The sequence below is a fragment of the Schistocerca americana genome, chromosome 2, assembly GCF_021461395.2.
Source record: "Schistocerca americana isolate TAMUIC-IGC-003095 chromosome 2, iqSchAmer2.1, whole genome shotgun sequence".
In the NCBI taxonomy this organism is placed as follows: Eukaryota; Metazoa; Arthropoda; class Insecta; order Orthoptera; family Acrididae; genus Schistocerca; species Schistocerca americana.
The window spans coordinates 927,663,595-927,682,341 of NC_060120.1; the positions used below are offsets into that span (position 1 = coordinate 927,663,595).

Here is an 18,747-nt window from a genome sequence, read left to right on the forward strand (position 1 = left end):
AAAGAATATAACACCAGATCTAATTTTGTACTTAGTTTTATGTATGTAACTGATTTTCTAATTTATTTTGACTATTCCTAGTTAGTATCCTTTGTTATTGGGTGAAATCAGTAATTGTTCCATAACTTAAATTCTATTGCTGGTGTATAAACAATATAAATTCTGTACTATTTATAAACATTTAGAGGAACAACTAATAGTATTCTTAGAAGATCTATTTGGCTTTATTCAAAAACATGTTAGCAAAGCCGGCTCTTAATTAATTCCAAAGTAATTAACAGTTTTGCCCAAAGTATTGTTTGCATACTTATATTTGTTAATTTCATGATTTAAACAAATAATTCGGCCTAACGCTTGTAGTAGAAGAAACTGTTAAAAAGAACAAAGTTTTCCATATATGCAGTTAATTTAATGATTTAAGTTTTAATTGTAATTTCTGTAAATTTAACTTCGAACAATGTGTAGTTTCAGCACCTATTATTGTGAGGACGTATAAGGGCCCAATTTTTAGTCCCGGCCGAGTCCATAGCCGAGTTTTAGACGACAAACCTGTGTTGGTTAGAATAACTACAATGCTCCAACTTAACTGTGAAATAAGTGTTAAACAATTAGGTCATGTGTTAAAACAATGACAGTGTCTGCTCGATATGCACCTTTCTATTCTTCAAGAACAGTGAACTTTGTGGTTAGGTTTTTACTGCTCGCAGATGTTCAAAAGTAAACTAATGTCGCAGTATGTGGAGGTTTGCCTGCAAACTATTAATGAGGCTAATGGAAGTTTAAACAATAGTGCACTGACCATACATAACTGTGTATTATTGGGAGGTTGTGAACAGTGAAAGTAAAAGACAGTGAAACGCAAGTGTGCATCTGTAGACTCCATCATTAACAGTAGACAGCAGTTGAACTTCCACCCCCCTATTTTTTCAGCCAGTACATTGACACCGAGGAAAATCAATGAAGAAATAAAAGTAGGCAAACCGTCACAAGATATACCTATATTCTGAATACATAAGTATAGCATAATCTCTGTAAGTTGGTGCAGGAAGGTAAAGGTTTACTATAATAATTGAAGAAAATACTAGAGTACAATAAAATTAGGTATTAACTGGTACAATCTTTATAAAAATGATCCAAATACTTTTATATAAAGGGTATTCCAAAAAGAATGACCCGATTTTAACTTGTAATGATAGTGAGACAAATGTTACTAGGTAACTGAAACAGCACTAGATATAATTGGCATGATCTAGAGTTCCAGAAAAAATCCGCTAGATGTCACTACGAGTGCAGTTTCCTCAATGCCAATGTGCCTCAACATTGGATAGGGCGTACAGGACCACGAGACCAAGCTTTACACTCTTGGTCTCCTAGGTCCCCTGACTTAACACCTTGTGATTTCCTCCTGTGAGGATATGTTAAACAATGTGTTTGCATTCCTCCCTTGCCTCAAGACAATGATGAACTAAAAACCAGAATATCAGCTGCTGTAGCTTCAGTAACAGAAGACACCTTATGCTCAGTTTGGGATGAATTCAGCTATTGGCTAGATGTCATCCGTGCAGCCAATGGAGGATATATTGAACATTTACGAAGGATTTTTATAAACTTCTGTCCTTTCTGAGTAATTTAGTTTCCAATTTGTTGGTGTTAAGCCCTCCTCCCTAATAAATAATTCTGTTTAAAATCGGCTCATTCTTTTTGGGACACCCTGTATTTTGTATGTGGAATTTTGTATTTTTTCCTTCCATTTCAACAATAGGTCGGGTTTTATGTATGTTTTATGGGGGGGGGGGGTTAACTACTGGAATAAATAACATTTTTCTAAATACAGTAGTACCTGTCACATGTTTCTTATACAGGGTGTATACATGGACAAGGAAAAAAAATTCCTGGGTTTTTCCCGGATTTCCCGGTTGAAAATACACTTTCTCCCCGGTGAAAATACACTTTTTCAGTGTTAAGTGACAGTATACTTTTCCTCGGCACTGTAAAACTTATCAATCCTTTGAACATTTATGGTTTTATACACCGACGTAGAATTTCACGGCAAACAAAACTCAGGGGGAAAAACACGTTTTGGAAATATCTTTGATGTGCAGCAACATGTACGCTACATATTTTCGTGTTACGAAGGTATAGATTTGAATTCCACCAAACACCACATGTTACTTTTGAAACATTGAAATCGAGACTGTGACGCGCTTTTGTAAGCCAGTCATAGCTTACGTCAAGTGATCTCGCCAGCTGATGACAGCATTGGACACTGATGTAGTCAGTCAACAGCAAGATCGCTCTTTAGTACGAACACACAAATAAGAAAAGTTAATGGTTTAAATTTATGTACATAATGTTGCTACTAGAAAAACAAAGCTTTCACATATAATATTGGTCTCTAAGATAAATAAGCTGCAAGAGAAGCTAAGCTTCCACATGTAACGTTGATCTTTTTGCGCGTGTTACACTTTAAGATACATTACACAAATGTGCCAGTAAAATTTTTAATAACGACGTAAATGTCTGATCTTCTGGGCTCGAAATTCATCTAGATGGTCGTCCTCAAAGAGTTGATTTTTAAATGTGAGTCAAACGCTCTGTGATTTAAGAAATTCCTCGTACATTCTCGCACAAAGGAAATTTACTTTGAAAGTAACGCTTTTCAAACCACCATTTGCAATATTTTCCCGTGACCCGTTAGAAATTGGTTCGTTTCAGCATTTGCCAGAGAGCGCCAGATAACAGGCGTCACTGCTCTTGCGCAGGTACGATGACACGGCAAGCCCGCACGTTCGTACGTGTAAAAAAATCAAAAGATCTTGCATAAATGTCATAAAAGAAAGAAACAAGACATCAGAGGATACTTCAAGGGCATCGGAATTTCATGAACCATACTAAAATGCAGAATAATAATTCGTATGTCAAGAGGCAGATGTAAATTTTCTTGAGTACCAGAACTGTATTATCTCATGTTCGGTTCTTTATTATGGCATAATGCCATACGAACTAGAAGATGGAAAACGTGCACTTGAAATGCAGCGAAAAGTCGAAACTAGTCAACAGTGTGAAATTAAACACTTTGTTTCAAATAAATTAACTGCCTCAGCGCAAAAGATTAATAAAAGCCAAATATCTTTAGCAAACCGTCAAAAATAGCTTCATTGTTCTGCAAGGCGATTAATGCTTGACTGTCAGAAAGGTGGAAATAAAACCTGAAACTAATAACATATTTTAGCCTTCCGTAATTATGCGACGTATTTTAATTCATTTGATAGCTCCCCGCCACAGAAATCCGTTGTTTTCATTTAATGTGAGAGCAATAAACGAAGAGGAAACAGCAAAATCGCTAAACGTAAACACAGGTCTCGTGTAGACTACCCACTACAACTCAGACTGCTCTGTGCATCATCCCCAGATCTACGATATCTCCGAACCGGGGCAATTCTAGACAGCCACACATCAGTAGTCAGAAGCGGAGGAAGGTACTACTCATACGCGGCTCGACAGCGCAAGCACAAGAGCCCACCCGCAACTGCTCAAAACGAATCTAATGTAAACAGCTGTCACGTCATGCTCATCGGAGGCAATTTGTTGTTAGGAAACACTGCATAGTCTTCCTAAAGCCTTTGACACACTTGGCTGTTGGCAGACGCTTGTATGAGCACAGTGTTTTGTTGTTGTATATGGCGTATTTCCGCTGCGACTTAAGTTTTATTTTCGTTTTTTTTTCTCTCCTTCATGTGTTGTTGCTGCAGCATTATTCTGCAAAAGCGGGATACAGTAATATCCTTTGTTAGAGTATTACCAGTCAAAATCACAAAAATACAACTGAAAATCAAAACAAAGAAAAATTCCCAGGTTTTTCCCGGTTTTCTCTCAGACGAAAAAAATCCCAGGTTTTTCCCGGATCTCCCGGTTCTCCTGGGTCGTAGACACCCTGTTATATATAGAATGACCAAGTACCCAAACAGTTGTTAAGATCCACAAAGGTGACTGAAAAAGACATTAAGACAAATGACAACAACTAAATGATGGATAATGTGTGACTAACAGATTTCTAATAGCTGTCAATAGGAGTGGATTAGGATCAATTTTCGGTGTCTGTGACAGAGAAGCTGTGACAGTCAGTTCTCTAGGGCAGTGTTTTTCAACCTTTCTGAATGCGCGACCCCTTTCCAAGAAAAAATATTCCTGTGACCCCCAGAACCATAATAAAAGTATGTCAGCGATTTCAAAGGCAACATATTCAATTTTCTTTCTATTGATACCATACCGATCGAGAAATCAAGTGCAATGTGAAAAGAGGTCGCAGTGCTCAGCGGGCAGAAATAAAATTATATTCTTTGCCGCGATAGCGGTGTGGGGGTGGAAAGGGGTCAGCGGGGGCATAGTCGCCGAGTACGCCAGTAAGTACTGACGTGATTATTATCTTCACTCTGAGTGAGCATAAAATGGGTAAGTTTCATATAAGATCTGTGCAGCCCTCCACATCTGGTACAAGTGGCAGTGGTGGAAGTGAATTAAAAAATATAGACTTTGTGATGACAGTTATCTGAAGTATGGTTTTACTGTCACCAACAATAAACCTCAATGTGGAAACCGCAGTGAATTATTGTCACATGAGAGTGTGAAACCATATAAACTTCTGCATCACCTCTCAACAAAACGTTCCAAGGAAGCTGATAAACCACTGGATTTCTTAGAAAGGAAACGGAAAAACTTAACCAGCAGCAAACTACTGTGATTCGGGTAATAAAATAGTAATGTTATTTGTTGATTTAAAATATTATTAATGTTTCTGATTTTTTATTTGTTTTTCTGATTTAACAATATTTTTTATCTGATTTTTGGTATCCAGTCTCAACGAGAAAGTGTTACTAACTAGCTACCGGATTGCATTCCAAGTTGCTAAAGCACGGAAGCCGCATACAGGTGCAGAGAATCTTATTTTGCCAACAGCCCTGGATATGTTTGAAATTAACCCTTTGTTTCCTGACATAAGAAAATTTTTACTTTTTAACATTTTCTTTGCAGAATTTATGCTATTGTGGCCTCAAATGCCGGTAGGACTTTTTGTAAAATTTTATTTTATTTTTTGCAACTTTTTTCTCTCCTGGTACTCAGAAGTACCGTCAGACTCCATGGACAGAATCACAACATGCGCAGAACAATGCTCCAATTTTTATAACTTGTACTTTATTCCACATAAATATTAAATATTTTTACATTAGAAAATTAACAGAAATATGATATTTCTGAATTTTTTTTAAAATTTTGCATAAATTTATTCTAGAGGAACTTCACAATACATAGTAACTTGGCTATACATTTTTGACAGTATATACGTATCACATATTTAGTGATACCTCATGAAATTGTAGGAAACAGTTCTTTTTCTCATTGCAGCACAAATACACTTTACATGTACTACATTGTGAATGTGGTCTCGACTGAATTTTATTTTTTGCACACATTTCGCATCGTCCTCTTTTACAACTGAACACTACAAAATGGTTTCCTCGGTTGCCAAGACGTACATCCTTCGGAACAGAAAAGTTATCCTTCCTTCTCTTTGGGAGAGTTATTTCATCTTTACCAGAGTTTCTCTTTTTGAGATTTTGCACTTGCTGTTCATTCATTAGCCCTAGTGCCACAGCACGCCTGAATTCCAGCAGTGGCAGTGCCCCATGTAGATCACTGAAAATGACGTAAGCATTGACAAAAGCAATTTCTATTGCTCCCCAGAAGAGACGGTGCCACCATTTCTTTGATCGCTTGTCAAAACCGTAAGTTGAACGTAATCTGTCTGCATGATCCACACCACCCATGTTTTTATTGTAATCACATACAATAACTGGACATGGTATAGTCATACTAGTTGCATCTTTCTGTTTTCTTGTCACTACGCTCTGTTCGGTGCTATGGAAGTTTGACTCAAAATACACTACTTCATTTTCCTTCCATTGAAATACTGTTAGTTCTAAAGATGACACTCTGTGATTTGATTTAGACATTTTTCTTTAGGTAAATTCCCTGGCAAACCTTTCCTGTTTGTTCTAATTGTTCCACAGGCAAATGTATTTACGGATTTCTGTGTGAGAAAAAGTGGACAGAACAACTAGTGAGAGGTAACGTGTTGTTGCTACAATAAAGTGTTCGCTCAACCTGATGGTACTAATAAGTCCGCCTTATATTTTCCACTTTATCTCATTCACTTGTAACGTAATGCTTCAAACTGTTATAAAAAAACAAAGAAGGTAAGTACGTACAATGGAAAACTCAACGGAAGTTTCAATAATTTGCGCACAAATTCAGGCAACACCATGGAAACAAGCACATACAATCTTCTGTTTTCACAGCAGCGCGCGAAAAACAATTTCAAGCTCTGACCACCAGAGAGGTCTATGTATTGCACAATAACAAGTATGATACAGTAGAGCAGAGTTACTGTTACGTACCGACAGGCTCTCAGATCACGAAACTGCACCACGAGAAAATAATGAGGGTCAAAACTTACTGGTACTTTTAAGTACCGTCAGGCAACAAAGGGTTAAGTTAGGTAAGCAGAGGCAAACAAGCTAAAAAGCAAATGATATGGTCGGTGACATTCGAGAACAATTAGTTGAAAAATTAAAGAAGAGCCCACATTCTGCTTTGCAGTTTGATGAATCTACTGATGTTTCAGATTGTGCTCAATTTACAGTATTTGTGTGCTTTGAAGCAGGTGAAAGTATCATGGAAGACCATTTTATTTTGCAAAGCACTCCCTGCGAACACTACTGGCCAGTGTTTGTATGATATGTTTTTAGAAAGCACTCGCAACTACGAGATTGATTGGACAAAATGTATCGCCATTTGTAGTGATGGTGCTAAAACTACGAGTGGCAGTGAAAGTGGGCTCATCGTGAAATTAAAATCAATAATGCCAAATTTTTCATGGACACACTGCTTTCTTCATCATGAAGCTCTGGCAGCCACGATTTTAACTTCTGATTTCAATGATTTGCTTAAAGAGGTGATCAAACTCGTAAACTCAATTAAAGGTAAAGCGTTGCAAGCTCAACCGTTTAGGATCATTTGTGAAGAGATGGGTTCACTCCATCAAAAATCTCCTTTATCACACAGAGGTCAGGTGGCTTTCCAAAGGAAAGGTATTGAAACGAGTTCTGGAACTGAAAGATGAATTGTTAAAGTTCTTACAAGATTCTAAATCTGGATGTGCGAATTACTTTTGTGACCCTGTTTGGCTATTAAAATCAGAATTTCTTGCAGATCTTTTTAACCACCTAAATATTTTAAACAAGAGACTCCAAGGGAAAGAAGAAAAAATTATAAGAGCTAAGGATAAAATCAAAGGATTTCTTGCAAACTTAGTTTCTCGTCAACGTTTTTACAAAAGATGATGTTTGCGTCTTTCCCTTCTATTTAGACAATTGTCGAAGAAATTGCAGTGGACCAGTCAGTGGTAATAAGTTCCCACATTCTTTGCATGATACAGAGCTTGCATAATTTGGAAGAGAAACTGATAAGTTACTTTCCAGAGCTGAACTCTGACGCTGACAACGGTCATCAGCGGATACTACATCCTTTTTTAGATATGTCAGAACAACTGGCTGATCTGAGCATGATGATGTAAGACACACACATAGATTTAGCAGCTGATGGGATGCTTAAAATGGAATTTAATTCACAAAAGATTAGACGTATTCTGGATGAAGAGAAAAGAAGAGAATCCACAGCTGGCAAAGCGAGCTTTGAAATTATTAGTGCCATTCGCAACTTCCTACCTTTGTAAATTAGTGTTCTCTTCAATGGTGAATATAAAAACTAAGAAGAGAAATAGACTTCAAGTAGATAATGATTTGATGTTTTTCGCCTAAGAAATAGAATCACAATTTGACAAATTATTAATAAATAAACAGGCACACCCTTCTCATTTAAACTGTTGTATTTTTATTGTAATCTAGGACCTATAACGTTTGCTTACTTTGATCTGGCTAAGTGGCACCCGCGGCAGGTATCCCTAGTGTCCCCCTATGAATAAAAATTCTTCAAAACAAAAAAATCTTAATAAGTGTCAAGTATACTTTTTAATAATACAAATGACAGAGACTAATCATAAGGCATCAAATTGCAGTTTTGCCTATAAAGTGTTGTGCATCAGCATATAATTGCTGGATAGTACCATTATTGTTATTGACTTTACTCTTGGCAGTATGACTTCTTATGATCCGTGGGAAAGAAGTGACAGTGAAATAACAGAAAATGTGGAGGAAAAGGAAGTGCATTGTTTTACATCAGTGTTATTATTATTATTATTATTATTATGAGTGAAGTACGTTAGATGCTCCGACAAAGACAATGCCACTGACAATGCAGCATTCAGATGTACTGTTAACGACACTCCTCACAATGCAATTATTGTAACCAATACCTCCACTCGGGTCTCCTCGACAAAGGTGCCAAATTCTTTGTGACAGTGTTGCAAGCGAGACTCATCTTACTTCATGGCATTGAAATACCTCTATACAAATTCCATTTTAGATATGTTGTTGTTACCCAACACAAATTCAATAAAGCTGTGCATTAACCAATATGTAGGCAGATGTTTCATTCAGCAAGCCATCTTCTGTGTTTATGACTCATTTCGAAGAGAAGGTAAAAACAAATGTCTCTAGATGACTTCTGATAAAAGAGGACATACATTTTATAAACTGAAACTTCCTGGCAGATTAAAACTGTGTGCCCGACCGAGACTCGAACTCGGGACCTTTGCCTTTCGGGCAAGTGCTCAACCATCTGAGCTACCGAAGCATGACTCACGCCCGGTCCTCACAGCTTTACTTCTGCCAGTATCTCGTCTCCTACCTTCCAAACTTTACAGAAGCTCTCCTGCGAACCTTGCAGAACTAGCACTCCTGAAAGAAAGGATAATGCGGAGACATGGCTTAGCCACAGCCTGGGGGATGTTTCCAGAATGAGATTTTCACTCTGCAGCGGAGTGTGCGCTGATATGATTAAAACTGTGTGCCCGACCGAGACTCGAACTCGGGACCTTTGCCTTTCGCGGGCAAGTGCTCTACCATCTGAGCTACCGAAGCACGACTCACGCCCGGTCCTCACAGCTTTACTTCTGCCAGCATCTCGCCTCCTACCTTCCAAACTTTACAGAAGCTCTTCTGCAAACCTTGCAAAACTAGCACTCCTGAAAGAAAGGGTAATGCGGAGACATGGCTTAGCCACAGCCTGGGGGATGTTTCCAGAATGAGGTTTTCACTCTGCAGCGGAATGTGCGCTGATATGAAACTTCCTGGCAGATTAAAACTGTGTGCCCGACTGAGACTCGAGCTCGGGACCTTTGCCTTTCGCGGGCAAGTGCTCTACCATCTGAGCTACCGAAGCACGACTCACGCCCGGTCCTCACAGCTTTACTTCTGCCAGTATCTCATCTCCTGTTTTAGTATTTTTTCGGAGTGGGATGTGGGATGCATTATCCTTTTTTTTACATGGATTCCAACAGAAAAATTTGTTTCGCCTAACGAGTGTTTCGCAGTGCAGGTAAGACTGAGAAGCAAATTATCCTCACTAAACAAGGTCCCAATGTATAGTCAATTTGCAAACAAGAAGATCTTTTTTCGAATTTCTCACAGTTACTTGTTGGATCTTTTCATTTAGTTATCAATTGGTTCCAGAAAACAGTTTTCCAGTTTTGCTTTTATTTATAGTTAACACAGTGTATTTATTATAAAACAATCTACATTATACTCAATTCAGAATTAATGTTAAACAAGGAATTATGTCATTTTAATAAAAAATAAATACCATTTTCCATAGGCCAATTTTTTTTTCTATAACAGAACCCCTAGTTTTGAGACATGTTGCAGGATGGTTATTTCATTTACTTTCATTCAGTTTCAAAAGAAGACAACATTTATTTTTAACTCATTGCGAGAATATGTAGTATATATTTTTATAAACGATGGTACTAGTTTTTTGTAAGATATTTTTTTCAACTATTTTTTTTATATATATGTTTGCATACCTATTCAAACTCTTCAATAGGTTTAAATTAAATTCGTATTCATTATTATAAATAAGTACCAGATCTGAACGAAAGTGAATTTGCAAGGTGCTTTCACAAAACCTTGTCACTTCTGTGTGACATTTATATATAGCAGATGATCATCATGAGACACATGCTGCAACTGCTTACTCCTGCAACTGCGACCCCCTGAGCAACGCTTTGCGACACCCCCCAGGGGTTCGCGACCCACAGGTTGAAAAACACTGCCCTAGGGAATGCCAACCATCTTCTACCTCCAGCGTTACAGTCATGAACCTTAGCAGAAGGGGAACCTTAGGTGGGTGGGGGAGGGATAGGGTTGATGGGTTGAGAGGGGGGGGGGGGGGGGGGGGAGAGAAATCTGTCTTTGGGGCCTATTATCTTTTTCTTCTCGATCCTACCACACTTACTCTTATACTTCCTTTCCTTTCTTCTTCCTTAGGAGTACCAATCCTATCCTCCTCTTTCCATATGCATAGTTATTATTGCTGTAACCCTTCTATTACCTGGACCATATAGTGGTAATGACACGCTGTTTTCACTGGCGAAGCTGATTGAACATGACAAAGATGACATAGTGACACAGACTAAATTTTTTTTCTCATTAAGGTGTTCAGTATTCCCCAGTCTTTTGAATGGGAGAGGGAGATAGGGCAGAAGGAGGTACAAGTTAAGAAATTACAAAGTGACATACTAATATAAGATAGGTTAGTCAGAGGCACTTATATCACATAAATAACAACACATTGAGAAACAGGAGTGATAAAAGAAAGAAAGTAAGAAACTAATATTTTATTTAGATTTTGGTAAGTTCACTTTTCTGAGGATAAATCTTTAGTATTAGAAGTGGTAAAAGATGTATGGTCAGAGACTAGGCATATAATTGTAAGCACGAAGGCGCAGTGTATCCAGATTCATAGAGAAGAAGGAAAATGAGAGGGTACATTTGCCTAGGAAAAAGGAAATCTATACCTGAGGCCAGGTGAATCCAGAGAAGGATGGACCTCAATCAATTTGTTAGGAATGAGAGATAGGTTTACCTTCGAAAGGGGGAACCCATACCTAAGGTCCTATGGTCAGGTGGATCCAAGAAAAACGAATTCCGAGATTTGTAAATGTGGAAAGTAAGGTAAGATGAAATGCCAAAATCCAGCCCCTTAAGGTTAATGGCAAGGTAAATTAACCATCTCATGGAAATTAAACAAACCATGTTATTAAAAGAATGATCTTAAATAAGTATAGTATGAAAGTTGGATAATAAAGAGAAACTGCCTCTTGTTTCATTAAGTTCAATTTGAAACTAAATGAGCTTTAAGCCATCATGATTAATGTAAGAAAATCAACCATTATGTATCAATTTGATCTTGAAAGGCATGCGCTGAATTTAGGTCACATGGCACCTCAACATAAAAGTGAAATAAAAATAATGGATTGCTTATAAGATAAGCCGCACTGTCTACAGTTGTGTAAGTTACTCCACATGACATCTTTCACCTTAGTGGGGGAATCTGTAGAGGTACTTGCTGCTATAAAGCATAGCAACATGTCTTACTTTCCTTTTACTAGAACGTTGAAAGATGTCCATGTGAAAAAAGTGACTTTAATTAGTAGTAGCACAAAGAGCATTTACTGTGCCAGAGTTTGTTGGAATTTATATGCAGATATGAGACAGAAAAGTGGAGGCACAGTGCAGAAAGTGACAGTGGACGGCCAGAGAGGGGACACTTGTACTTTGCTGTCATGTCTGAAGGCTGCTGTGGACTCCAAAGGAGAAACGGGCCTATTATCAACGGCCGAGCATTAAAGAAAAATGAATGTTGTTATAAGACTCTATGCCATGCTATCTTGAGTTAAGTATGAACTTATGATTTTGGTCAAGCACTGAGGCATCATGTATGAACATGTTGTCCGGTAAGCTTTGTTAATTATCAGCTGTCAGGAGTTGAGAACTTATTTGAAAGCAGAACAATTATGACAACAGTGTTTGTGATGTTGCAGTGAGTTGTTTATATGTAGGAGCTCACTTATGGCTCTCACCCTTATGCAATTGGAGAAGAAATCACCGGTCAAATACATGCCACTGCATAGCAGGATCACAACAAGCAGAGAAAATGAGACAGTGACTGGGAAATTCAGAAAAGAACGTAACTGTTATTACAGGGAATGAGTAAATACTTGGTATCTCACAATACATCGATTACTTAAAATCAACCCATAACAAGAAAAACACCTCTGTGTGTGTGTGTGTGTGTGTGTGTGTGTGTGTGTGTGTGTGTGTGCCATCCTCTTTAGTTATTTGCCATCTCCTTTTCATTTTTTAATTTCTCTATTAATTTAACTTCTTTAATTTCTCTATTAATTTAATTTCTAATTTCTCTTTCTCTCAATCCACCTTTATTTCTCATTCTATCCTTACATCATTTCTGGAATGAAGCTGACACAATGCTTATAAACACACTACCGTTGATCTCTTGCTCTTTTTAATGACTAGGGCCCAGATTTTCACTATGTAAAAAAACAGCAAAATATGCAAGCATTTGTGATCTAATTGTATATAAAAAAGACCTTAAAAATAAAATATGACTTTTTATAAGTTTACTTGAAAACATTCTTGATGACTACTTTATCAACCATGTAATACAAAATTCATTTCTGAATAAATTGTGAGCCTTGTATTTACTTTTTTCAGTGTCTGAAACTAACTACAACTTATTTTTGAAATGTCTGCATGTGTCCAAAAAAATGTGAAGTACAATGAAAACAATAACACCTACACAAACAATAAAACCATTTTCACTACTGCACACCACTTATTTAAAGTATTTCAAATTAGTTAACATATCATGTCAGTCGTCAGTTTCTGCAGAGTTGTGCTGGATCACAAGGTGTTTTCAGGTTTTCTATTTTTCAAAGGTCTATGGTTGTCACTGAGGATAGTTTTGTACTTGAAAAAGCGCCTCCCCATATCACAGAATGTCACAGGAGATTTTCTGAAGGCAGCGAGGCCACTGCAAGCCAGCTTTCCTTCATTGTCTTCAAATATTATGGCATTCCCACATAGATTGCCACTAATTTTGTATATTTAGAATATCCTGAATATTGATGGAGAACACAATGCAATTTGTTGTTCACTACGTTAGACACATGTGCACAAGCTTGAACCAACTTACTCTGCACATGTTGTACAGTATTCAGGGCATCACACAGTTGAGTACCAGCAGCTCCAGTCGTATGATGGCTTTTGACACTACTGATGTATGGCAAGGTTCCAGACAAAGTATTTGTAAAGACCTCTTCCACAGTTTTGGTAGGACTTGACTATACAGTGAGTAGCAATTATCCTTTTCATAATACTGTTACAGCCCATTATGGATTTTCCATTGTTTGAGTCAACAAAAACATTTTCAATATAACACCCACCCACATTGGTTGTTTCATCTGTGGATGCACAGACCTTTCGATTAGCAACACTAATTCATACTTTATTGAGCACCTCCTCATAGCACGTGGTTCTTCCTCAATGTAGATTCATCTAGAACTGGAGATGTATTCTTCTCCAAGAACTCTCTGAAATGTGGATTCTTCACCTTCTCCGATGGGATGCTGCAAGACACCACATCTCACACAAGTCCTTGAAGAATGACATATTTTATTTTAACTACAAGTTTACTCATAGTGATACAAGTTATATGATGAGCTTGTTTTGGTATTTTGCCATTATCAAATGTATCTATGAAAATGGTTTGGTATAATGCCCTAAAAATTCTACACAAAGTACAAGTAATGGACATACAACAAACATTTTGGAGGAAATGGAAATTTACACCCATACAGAAAAATACCCAGAAGACATACTCAATGACCAAACAGACTTTAAACATTAAAAAATACCTTGAAAGTTTTATTGACATTATAAAAGAAAAAGGGTAAATTATTGCAAAAGCCCTACTTCTGGGAAGACCTGATGGTACCCGTCCAATCGGAAGACCCAGAAAGCAATGGGAGGATGAGCTACAGAAAAACCTTTGCCAGCTAGGAGTCCATGACAACTAGATCTAAAGTGCACAAGATTGCCAACTACAGAGGAGCATTATGAGGTTGGCGCATGATCTACACGGTCCTCAATCGCCGATGATGATGATGATGATTGCAATAAACACAAGAAAATAGAGCACTTATCATTTACATAAAAACCACAAAAATGTTATCTCAGAAAACTTAAGTGTAATCACTGACTTTCCATGAAACAGAAATTCCACTGCAAATATATAGGATTGCTGGAGTCAAAGCCATCAAAACGGCATCAAAAATAACTTTACAAGATCACACAAATAAAAAGTAAACATATAAATAACACTCCGAGATGCTATACGTAGACATAGACAACATGGATATAAGGAGCAATATTAAGTCTATTATACCATATTCACAATTACACTTGATAATGGCAAATACAAAAACGAGCTCGTCATGTAACTTATATCACTATGAGCAAATAAGCAAATAGTGCGTCATAAAACTTGGTCATTCTTTAACCTCATGCAAGCTGTGGGCCCCCTGGAAAGAAATTCCTTGAAGAATGATTGCATGGTTCAAGATGGATCTTTTTTATCAAATAACAGTGTTTGTCTTTTTGCACTTCTATTTACACAGCTGCTGTATTTGATGGTATTACAATGTTATTGCACATTACAGTGGTTTTCTGCACTTACTTTAACTGCTCATAGTTTACAAAATAAGAGTTCTCCATCAATACTGAAGAAATCCTTTCTAAAATCACGAGCAGAACCTCACATATTCATGCTGCTGGATCAATTAACTTTTGGCTTTTGAACTAGACTAAGTTTGAATTCAAGTTGAATAGTGTAATCATGTGTGGAATGTTTATTATGTCAGCAGCCACCTTTGTTGACTTCGAGAGAATTTTGTGATCCCTCACAACAATGTCTCATGTCAGCAAACTCACTAGTGTGGGTTGCTTGTATAGTATAGTCCTGAAAAATAAAACTTTGGAGTGATTGTTGTGTTTATTTGTGACAACATCACTGACAACATTGCCATGTGAGCAACATTTTCATGTTTTTATTCTTGTGGTCTTAAAGATATGACAAATACATGAACTTTTGGCAAAAGTTAGCTAAAATATGATTTATTACTAAAAACTGTGTAAATATGACTTCACAGGCACAATAAAAATACATTTTCTGCACTACATTACATGGATTTGTGCATAAATTATTGTAAAATTCACCCAAAGGTTTAGGAAACAATGTGACTTGTCATTAAAATACAGGTGCTACTGGTGACCCCCATTAGTCTTTGTGTCTCCTCCTCTTGACAACAAGTTGGTCCCTCTTGTCTTCGAGTCTCAGTCACCTGTCCTTCCTTCACCTTCACTGATTTATCCCTCTTTGAATCCATTTATGAATAGTTCCAAAACCTAGGATTAATTTCTTCACTTTCAAATGTGTCTATTAGTTGTACTGGCATTTTGCCTTCTGAAGGTAAGTATTGACGAGTCATTCTGTCTGTAATTCTATGGTTTTCTCTAGAGATTTTTCCATTTGATAAAACCATTACAATATTCAGACAATATATGCCTCAATTCAAAGGCCACATCTTTCCAGTAGGCCAGTCATAGATCATGCAACAATATTACTAAACAGTTACCTGATTAAAATATCAGCTAGCAATATCAACTCACAAATGTTTTGTATTTATTTACAAATGTACGCATCGTCTTATGGTGTGAAATATCAGTAACCTCAACTGCTTGATTCCTGGAGCTAATTGGTACAGCAGAATTTTTTTTTGCAAGCCTAGAAGAAAGAATTAACAACCTCTGTGGACAGGTCCATACTTTGTGGAGAGCACATCCTGCCACAATGCTCACTCTGGATCAGTCCATTATGTAGACACAGTCAGATAATGGTGTGAACATTTATTACAATGGCATCAACACCATTGCAATGAATTGTGGTTCTACACTACCCTGGATGACCATCATCGATGAGTATGGCAGCAGCCTGGAGAGAGCTTCCATTTTTCCAGTTTTTTGAAGAGGAGCAGTATTGTTATTCCTAGTATCATAATGTGGGGAGCCATTGGATATGACTTCAGGACACAGCTGGAAGTGACTGAAGGAACTGTGACAACACAATGATACACCATGGACATTCTGCATCCTCTTGTGTTACCTCTCAAGCAGCACTACTATGGTGCCATTTTTCAGTAGGACGATGCTGATCTGCTTATGCCATGTGTCTCTATGAACTTACATGGCCACAAGATCTCCAGATCTGTACCTGATAGAGCATGGAGGGACTAGCTTAGACATCAATTCTATCCCAGTGCCAGTATACAGGATACCAAAGACCAGTTACAACACTTGTGGGGCAGAGGATATAATGACTTTACGACATGCTTCCCAAATGAATCAATGCATGCATCCAGGTCATAGGGATGCAACTTCATACTGATAAGTGGGCCCATACTGCCAAGTTCTTTGTTAATATTACTGCATTTTGTAATCACTGTAACGACATCAAGTAACCTCCAACATGTGAAGGTTCATTTATTGTCCTTGATCCATTCTAGGTGCTTCACTTTCTTTTCGTCAGGCAGGGTATAAACTGTATCTAGTGGATAATATCGGAAGTTCCATGGTGCTGCCTGCAAAATGCTGTTGTATACAGGGAAATCACAACACTACAAAATAGTAGCAAAATGTATAGGATCGACACTTGGTACAGGGATTGACAGTTGACCCTCACATAAAAAAATGTAACATATTGTGCATAAATAGATGGAAAGACCCATAACTGTATGATAACATGTTCTGAATCACAAAATGCTTTACTATCAATTTTCCAAGAGTGCATGTTCCTAGAAAGGTTAACTAAAATATTGTTTTCTCCTACATATATCTCATGAAAAGATATAAAAGTAAAATGACAAGAGATCTGAGCTCATATAGAGGCTTAGCAACAATCTTTCTTTCTGCATACCATTCGCTGCTGGAACAAGAAAGGGGATAAATAACAGAAGTACACAATTTACCCTCTGCCACACACCATATGATGGCTTGTGGTGTATAGATTTAGATGTAGATCAAGTTAGTACTCACCAAAATAGATAACATATGGGACTTTAAGTTGGAATGCATATCAGAGAAATATCTTTAAACATTAAGTAATGCTCTACTTTTGGAAGTAGTTGAAATGTCTCTCCATATTTGGTGCCACCAAAATTTCATGAGCTCCCATTGTTCAGAAATTATCCATCTATAAAAGCCTTCTTGGACCATTTTTCATGTCTCTATTGAATCAAAAAGTGCCCTGCTGAAAGATAATTATTAATTAACAGGAATGCTTCCTTACCACCCACCCCACAACTTAAAACAGTATACCATTTTTTTTATTTTTGTTTCCTTAATTCAGTAATCTAAAAGAACTCTTATTTGTTGCCTGTTGTCTGCCTCTGTAGCTGAGTGGTCTGCATAGCAGATTGCCATTCAGAGGGCCCATGTTCGATTCCTGAACAGGTTGGAGATTTCATCCACTCAGGGACTGTGTGTTGTGTTGTCCTCCTCATCATTCGATGATCACTGATACAAAAGTCGCCAAAGTGGTGTCAGATAAAAAGACTTGCACTGTGTGGCCAAACCACCCCAGATGGGAATCTCCTAGCCAATAATGCCATACAATCATTTCATTCTGTTGCCTGTTATCACGTTGTGTTATTACGATTTCTTATCAGGCTTATCTGTGTGTATGTTGTTCCACAAATTTATTTAACCATCAGATAAACCAATAATGTAATATGGTGCTGGCTCCTATGTGTTTACACCATACGCTAATACATAAATATTCATTCACTCATATACTATGTTTTGTAAATCCCATAATCAAGGAGAGGTTTCAAGGATGTGCAACAAGTCAAGTTATATAGCTTGGGGCAAATAAAAGTGGCCTGGGTGAGGGGTTATGATTGGATGTGAAGGTAGTCAGTAATTAATAGTGGAGGAAAAGACATACAGTTACTTCCAACAGGTTGGAGAAACTGTCCATACAGCCGGCCAAAATTTGGGGCACATTTTAACAATCTGCATGTCTGACAGAGTTGTTAGCGGAGGTCAGTCTGGTTGTGGCCCTAGGTCACCTGGTCTGCCAGTGTAGGATTACAATGTGTGGGGAGTCCTCAAGTCTAAGATGGATCACAACAACCCTTGTAGTCTTCAAGAATTGCAGCAGAACATTTCAGATGAGACTGCAGCAATTCCAGCAGTCCAGCTTTGATCTGCCTTCAGCAACTTGCTGACCAGGGATCAAAGGGGCCAAGAGATGAATGGTGGTCACTTTCAACATCTGCTTTAGTCAGGTTAGTACTGTGTTTCTTTTCTTCTGCTGTGTTTCTTTGTACCCTGGAACTCAGCTCTCTGGACCACTTTTATTTGCCCCACCCTGTACATTGACAGGCAGAGGCAGCCACTGCCTACTTCTGTAAAACACACTTACAACTAATTATGACTACTGCTAATCTATTCAAACTTATGATACTTACTTCCACGTTACTTTACATGAGTATCTTAAGAGAAATACAGCTTCTTTAAAAGAAGTCACTGATCCTCCTCCTATACTGCTCACCTAATGTTATAACCAAATATTTCAAACAAATTATCTATGTAA

The 18,747-nt window shown here is 37.6% G+C and overlaps 1 protein-coding gene across 1 annotated transcript in view; it reads right to left on the bottom strand.

Moving 5' to 3' along the window:
- LOC124594870 (diacylglycerol kinase eta) overlaps positions 1 to 18,747 on the bottom strand; it is a 563,158-nt gene that overhangs the window by 75,369 nt on the left and 469,042 nt on the right. The window lies entirely within an intron of this gene.